Raw genomic sequence first — 6091 nt, forward strand, 5'->3', positions numbered from 1 at the left:
TGGTGTCAGGGTTCATGTATCCCCATCTTTCATGTGAAGGAACAGAGATGAGAGAGGAGTATTGAAGTCACTTTGAGCTGGAGGATGACCTGAAGGTAAAGCTGAGAGTGAGAGTAGAACATACACTTGGAACATACACTTGGAATCATCCTGCTCTGACTACAGTTTGCTTTCAGCTTGAGTGGGCCATTTTCAAATAATTCAGTTTGGTTCAGAGCTGTCCCCAAGAGATGGCCTAATAAGTATATATATTGTAGATTTAGCAAATATTCATTAAGCTGAATCCTCTGCCCCATAGTAGTAACTGGACAGATTCAAAAGAAGGGGTACCTGACATTAAGGAGTTTATAATCTTCACAGGGGAGAAAAGACATAGACACATAATATAGGAGTGTCATACCATGAGTTCTTGAGGGTGGAGACAGTTTTATTCAACTCTGTCCCCCTTGGACCTGGCTCCAAAAAAAAAAAAAAAAAGTAAGCTAAACTGAACACTTGCATAGTACACAAAAGAGCCAGATGAGTAATCAGTGCTGAGCAGTTTCCAAGAACAGAGGGTTCCTAATGGGCTAAGTGGAAAGGGGAAGTCTGTATGTTACAGGAAGAATATGGCCTGGACCCCAAAATTCTTTGAGAATGAATTCCTGTATAATCATTGACCTGAAGTCCTTCTTTTTCACTCTATACTGTAGAACATAAGAAGAAAATGGATGATCCGATTAACTCTTTTCTTTATCCATTGAAAACAAACTCATTCATTCATTCTATAAGCAGTAATCAGTACATACTGTGTGCCAGCATTGCCCCAGGGCCTAGAGATGCAAAAGTGATGAGGCTAAGCAATCCCTGCCCCGATACTCCAGAGAGCCATGGAGCCATATGCTGGCTCCCCTTGCCTCTGACCCTCCCTTTGTCTCTTTGTGTCAGAGGCTAATACATCCTTCTCTTTCTCCTTCTACCCAAAGAAGAAAGGCCCATTAGGATCCCTCAATGTAGTGAAAAGGTTAGCAGTGACTATAAACAGCAGATTATTCCAAGGCCTTTAGGAATCTCTAATGAGAAGAAACTGTCACACTCAAATTCTCCGGTGGTAGTTTCTTTGGGGAGTGTCCCTCGGGAAACACTGACTGGACAAAATGCACTTTTTTGCACTATGCACAATCCATTATTCCCAGGGAAAGAGTGGGATTGAAAATTGTTTCAAGATACTATAATTAGCAGTGTGATTCTCACAGCTACAAGGAAATCAGATAGGGAATCTAAACCAGCACCGTGCCCCTGTCTCTTCCCTTCTTGCTCTTAGGTTTTAGTTCCATTTTTATAGTCACTTCTCTAAGTTGAAACATGGGCTGTCTTCCACAAACACCTACTCTGTGGGTCCTGATGTACCCCCAGATCCATTCTCTGATTTCACTGGCTATGAACCTATTCTCTGACCCTATTCACTGAAGTCCAACACATCCTCAGAGTTCCATTGAACAACTTTACTATAAAGCAAGGATTAGAAAACTATGACCCACAGGCCCAAACTGGCCCACAGCCTGTTTTTGTAAATAAAAGTTTATTGGGAGACAGCTCTACTCGTTCATTTATGTATTGTCTGGGGTTATTTTTGCACTACAGCAGCAAAGTTGAATAGTCATTACAAAGACCATATGATGCACAAAACCTAAATATTTATTGTCTGTCCCTTTATGGAAAAAGTTTGCTGACTCCTGTTGTAGAGTAAGAGAAATTTAGGACACAAATTCTGTGCTTTCATTGTACCAAACAATGTAGTTGTTAGTATAGAGAAAACTGTATTTATTCCTACTCTTTTCAGATAATATAAATTTTATATATTGTTTGGGGTAATTTGATCATAAGAATCCAGTGATACTCCTGGTTTGTTGTTTCCCAGGAGGGCTAAGGTTAGTGACTCATTCCACTGAGTTCAAAGCAAGGCTGGTAAACAGAGAAGTAAAACATTTGGGGATGACTTCACATGAAGTTTTTCAAGATAATATTAGAAAACCAGATCTTGGAGAGACAGCTTGTCTTGATATGTACCATTCCTTTTTGGGTCAAGCTATCAAATGAAGCAGAAGAAATAGAAAAATAGCAATAGATTTCATAACATTGATATAATTTCTGTTTAAAAAGCAGATAATCTCAAATATTCAAAGGAAAAAGCTGGAGATGATCTCCCAAAATTAAGCCCAGCTTATGAAGAAGGAATTCCTGAAATATAAAGATCTTTCCCACTGTAAATGATCCTTAAAGTTATTGGACTTGCTAAAGAACCATAAGAACAGAAAGGCCTTTTAATGAGCAAGTACTCATTTAGGTTTCTTTGATATAAGATAATCTGTAGATACATATTTACAGCTAGCTGAAAGTTGACTGGTTCTAAATTGTTTTGAATTTGCTAGAAATAGATTGTTTTTTTCTATTGGGAATAAAGTTTGCTCAGCTAATATCTCCACAAACCTACAAACCAACCAAGTATCACAGATATGCTGAGTCACTGCCATCCAGTGGTTGAAAAGAATAACTGCTTTAACCATGAAGGGGGAGACAAAGTTGAGGGGCTGAAAAGGGTCCCAGGAATGAGTTTTACACAGTGGACCTCAGTTGGTATTGGTCACGTTGCAAGTGTGAAATTTATTTACAGATGGTATAATTGCTTAACTAAAAAACTAATAAACTCCATCAAAACTATTAGAATTAATAAGAGAATTTGGCAAAGAGGCTAAAGATAAGATAAATATACAAAACCATGAAGCTTTTCTCTAGACTAGCAGTGACGGATTTGAAAGGGAAACAAACAATAATTCCATTCTCATTAGTAATGAAAGCATGGAAGGGCTAGCCACCTCTCCTCCAGGAGGCTCACTACACATTCAAGTAAAGTACTCAGGACTATGACACTGATCTGATAGCTTCCCAACCTTCCATTATGCTCTCAGGACTAGTCCCAGCCCACTGTATATCAGTCTCCTTCAGAAACCCGAGGCTTCCCATTAGCAGTTATATGGGATCTCTAAGCCCCCACACTATACTGAACAAGCCTAATCCCATCCAACACCCCTCCCTCCCCAATTTTTTGAATGAGCTCTGTAAAACTCATAGTCTATCATCAGAAACCTAATTTCTGGACAATGTGAATGACTATCCACCAAGCATGCCACCCCTGCAGCCCTCTGACAAAGAGGCCATTTTTCACCCCACTTCATGTTCCTCAGGGCAGGAAGGAGGCAAGCCTATTTCTTATTCACATTGCCTTTTCCCACTCTGAGGCCACCACAACATGCCTTCTTTTTCTTCAAACCTCTTACCCCTTCCCCCTATACTCTCATCTGATGACTGCATCTTATACGTAACTGAGGGAATAAGAGCCATCACTAAAAAGTCCCCCTTCACAGTCTAAATAAAGAAACAAGTGGTTCTCAACCAAGGGAAATTGTTCTCCCCAGGGGACATCTGGCAATGTCTAGAGACATTTTTGATTGTCACAACTGGAGGAGGTGGCTACTACTGGGATCTCTTAGCCAGACATGCTGCTAAATATCCTACAGCAGACAGCCCCCAACTACAAAGGACTGTCTAGCCCAGAATGTCAATAATGCCAAGGTTGAGAAGCCCTGGTATAGACCAATCTGCTCAGGCACCCCTTTTATCTCTTACTCCAATTAAGAAGTGTCTCTGCTCTCCTCAAAGCTGGTTATCTCTTATTCTCAAGGACTTTCCTCCTGATATCACACCCTGCTTCTCTTTCCATATATATGTGTGTGTGTGTGTGTGTGTGTGTGTGTGTGTATCTGTATCTTCAGTTCTCCCTCTCTGTTATGCATATTCAATTATTCAACAAAAATTACTATATGCCAAACACTCTTCTAAGTGCTGAGGACACAAAACAGATGAAAATTCTTGCCCCTGTGAAACTTATATTTTAAGAGAGGAAATGATCAACATTATAAATAAGTAAACTATACAATATTAGTGGGGAGTTAAAAGGAAAAAAACAGGAACGAGGAATAGAAAGCACGTGACAGAACAGGGGTTAAATTTTAAATAGGGTGATTGGGGGAGCACATCCTGATATGCTGAAACTTGAGCTAAATCCAGAAGAAAGTGAGGAAAAGATTTACCCAAATATCTGGGGGAGGAGCATCCTAAGCAGTGGGAAAAACAAATGCAAAGAGAGAGAGAGCCTGGTTTGGGGTTTGTCTGGTGGGTACAAGGCACAAAGAGAGGCTATTGCAGTTAGAGCAGATTGACCAAGGGGAGGGTTATAGAAGATGAAGTCAGAAGGGTAGTGAGGGTGAAATGGGGTATAATTTTGGCTTGTACTCATCTAAGTGAGATAGAGAACCTTCAGAGAATTTGAACAAAGGATTTCATCGTTTGACTTTCACTTCAACACAAGGGTCAACAAACTACAGCCAGCAGGACTTCAACACAAGGGTCAGCAAATTACAGCCAGTAGTACACCATTTGCTTTTTTTTGAGATGGAGTTTTTCTCTGTTGCCCAGGCTGGAGTGCAGTGGTGTGGTCTCAGCTCACTGCAACCTCCGCCTCCTGGGTTTAAGTGATTCTCCTGCCTCAGCCTGCCGAGTAGCTGGGATTACAGGCACGTGCCACCACACCCAGTTAATTTTTGTATTTTTAGTAGAGATTTGGTTTCACCGTGTTGGCCAGGCTAGTCTCAACTCCTGACCTCAGGTAATCCACCTGCTTTGGCCTCCCAAAGGGCTGGAATTACAGGCATGAGCCACCACACCCAGCCCACCACTTGTTTTTATAAATAAGATTTTCTTGAAACACAGCCACATTCATTTCTTTTGTCTCTGGTGGCTTTCAAGTTACAATGGTAGAAGTGAGTAGTTGGGACAGAGACCACATGGTCCATAAAACCTGACATACTTACTATTTGGCCCTTTACAGAAAGAGTGGAGAAGAACTCCTTAATAAAGCCAGGAAGTTCAGAAGCCATACATGAAAAGATATCTTCGACAGCATAAAAATTCAAATTCATTTAGTAAAAGTTATAAACAAAGTACAGAAACAAATAAGAGATTGGAAAAAATATTCATTACAAACAAAACTTTAATGTTGCTAATACAGTTTCCCTCAGTATCCGTGGGGGATTAGTTCCAGGATCCCAAGGATTTGCTGAAGGCCTTTCTATAAAGTAGCATAGTATTTGCATATAACCTACATATATCCCCCAGTATACTTGAAATCATCTGTTGATTACTTCTAATACCTAATATAATGTAAATGCTATGTAAATTGTTGTTATACTCTATTGTTTTTAATTTAGATTTTTTTATTCTTGTCATTTTTTTCTTTTTTAGTTTTTGGAATATTTTCTAATCGTGGTTGGTTGCATCTGCAGATGTAGGACCCGAAGATACAGAAGACTGACTGTACACACAAAGTCCCTACAAATTGATAGAAAACAACCCAAAAATTCAGGAGGAAAAAACAGGCAGGGGATATGAACAAGAAACTCACAGAAGAGAAAACGTAAATGGCTGATAAAATTATTAAAAGATGCTCAGCATCACTGGTGGTCAGATAAATACAGAGTAAAACCACGAGAAGACACCATTTACCACTTCAAAATGTAAGAGAGTGGTAACAGTGCTGACTGTGTGCAGGGGAACAGGCACTTCCTTCCACTAAGGGTGGGAATGTGATTATGTCAGAATTTTGAAAAAGTAATCTGACAATATCTATTAATATTAAAATATATGTATTTCTAGAACAAGCAATCCCACTTTGGGAAATATACCCTACAAAAATAAAAGTACGAGTTCATATGTATATACCAGGATATTTTTGCAACATTATTTGTCCTGACAAACAATTCCCAGGGGGAAAAAAAGGAATATATAATACTAAGCATAGCTCATATATAATATTATGTAGCCATTTAGAAGACTTTATCTGAGACAAAAGGAAAAATTCTGTAACATACAAAGAGGTCTCATGAATCAATATTGAAAAGAATGAATATTCCAAACTTTCTAATGGGCATAGGATACTAATACATAGTTCACAGAAAAAAATAAATCCCCTTAAAGACTGGAAAACATACTCAAT

This window comes from Trachypithecus francoisi, unplaced genomic scaffold (assembly GCF_009764315.1).
Source record: "Trachypithecus francoisi isolate TF-2019V2 unplaced genomic scaffold, Tfra_2.0 Lachesis_group15, whole genome shotgun sequence".
NCBI classification, from domain to species: domain Eukaryota; kingdom Metazoa; phylum Chordata; class Mammalia; order Primates; family Cercopithecidae; genus Trachypithecus; species Trachypithecus francoisi.